This window comes from Mus pahari, chromosome 20 (genome assembly GCF_900095145.1).
Source record: "Mus pahari chromosome 20, PAHARI_EIJ_v1.1, whole genome shotgun sequence".
Lineage (NCBI taxonomy): Eukaryota > Metazoa > Chordata > Mammalia > Rodentia > Muridae > Mus > Mus pahari.
In genome coordinates, this window is record NC_034609.1 from 683,973 (window position 1) to 685,918 (window position 1,946).

The window sequence follows — 1,946 nt, forward strand, 5'->3', positions numbered from 1 at the left end:
AGAGGGACATTACAAACATTTGTTAAATAAAGAGTTGTAGTCTGTGCTTTTCTCAAAATACCATTTAAGTCTTTGCTGGTACAATTTAAATACTTTTTCCTCATTTCTCTTACATCTTTACTTTCTTTTAATTTAACAAACTCAAAGAGGTTGTCCTTAATAGTCTGGGACTCTATAACAAGTTTCTATAAGGAGTGAGGAGGGAAGGACCTATCTCCCTTGCTTGCCCATGCCACTGCATGGGCGACAAGTGGTGTAGCCAGCTTTTATCTCATTGGGCAGGTTTGCCCGTGCCACTGCACAGCCGACAAGTGGTGTAGCCAGCTCTCATCTCATTGGGCAGGCTTGCCCGTGTCTGTGCCTCTGCCTCTAGGGTCGGCTCTATTGTACTGCCCAGAGTGAGGTAAAAGACCCACACCCCGAGTGCTGCAACAGATGAGAAACAGGGCCAGATCTCCTGCTCTCATGACCCCAGGGCCAGGTCTTCTGCCTGCTGCATGAGTGAGGGGTGAAGCTGGAAAAGTGTATATCTCCCAGGACCATGACACTTCAGGGACACGAGTAGTAGGGCCAAGCTTCCCACATACATTTCCCTTGGTGCCAGTTCACCCACTACTTCTGGAATGAGAAGTTCTCCCTGATCTCCCTAGTACTGCAGCTGGCTAGGGACAGGATCATCTCCTGCTCTCAGACCTCTAGGTCTAGATCTCCCACAATGCCCAGGTGAGAGATGGGGCTAATTCTGCACATACCTTGGACATCAATGTGTCCGCGGGTGGCAGCCCAGACCAGGTTCATCAACCTGGTCTTGATGGTAACAGAACCCTGCTGTTACAGGGCCAAGGAACCAAATATGGCTCCCAGTGGCATCACAGATCAGGACGCTCCCATGGTCCTAGATGACATTATAGGCTACTCACATCAGGCTATTCCTCATTACCCTTGAGTCTTTAGTTCTGCCTCTCTTCATTGTGCCCACATGCTTCTGCTTTTCTTCCTCTTCCATTTCACTACCACGAGTGTCTGGGTCATCTCAGCAGTGGTTTCAGGAGTTCTATGTCCCACTAGTGCATTGTAATGCTAGGCAAAGATCATCTCAGGCACAGTCTTTTCCCCCTCCCAGGCCTGTGTGGAAATAGACTGGTAGTCATCTCAGACTAGCCCCTCAACCAGTCCACTTGAAGTGGCCTCTTGCAAGGGTCATCTGTCTGAGGGCTCACTCCTGCCTGGGGCCAGTGGCCTCAGGTAGAGCTCTTGTATTCTCCAGCTTGCTTTCTATCTGGGGAGACTATTTGGTGCTTCCTGGCACCTTCCTGCTTCTTGTCTCAGACTTCCCGTTTGTCCAGGGGAGTGTTAGGCCACTAATCATTCCAATGTTCACACATCAGAACACTGAGTGTAGAGATAGGCTCACTTCTCTCTGTCACCTACTGATGCACGTGTGACACAGAAGCCTGCAGTGACTCTAGGGACAGGTATGTTTACCATTTTTAAAAGCTAATGAAAATGTGCATTATAATGAGGTTTATGTGCTTATTCATTTTTACATAAAGGGATAAGTCTTAGCTAAATGCTTGATACTGTAAAATGAGGAAGATCTAACATGTTCCAGAGCTGCTCGGTACATCAATTTTTATCATCACCAATGTCTTTTCACATAAGCACATAGTACAGAATGGCAGAAGTATATTTAAGACCATTTCAGAAAATTTTGGAGATACTGCTGTAATCTTAAGCCAAAATTCCCTGAATGACTGTTTAATGAAAGTAAAGTCAACAACTCAAATAACGATTTTTAAAATAAAACATTCTAACCCAATCCAACTTGATACCTGCTGATGAATGATGTAAGGAAATATTAAAAGTCGTTCTTTTTCATAATTAAACCTTTGCACTTCAGTGAAAACAGAAAATGTTGTGCATACAGTAAACCACTCTAATTTATA

The 1,946-nt window shown here is 45.1% G+C and overlaps 1 non-coding gene across 1 annotated transcript; it reads right to left on the bottom strand.

Moving 5' to 3' along the window:
- Positions 1-1,349: 1,349 nt before the first annotated feature.
- Positions 1,350-1,476, bottom strand: LOC115062750. Its single transcript, XR_003842679.1, has one exon. It is a non-coding gene; the product is annotated as a small nucleolar RNA SNORA17 (small nucleolar RNA).
- Positions 1,477-1,946: the final 470 nt, after the last annotated feature.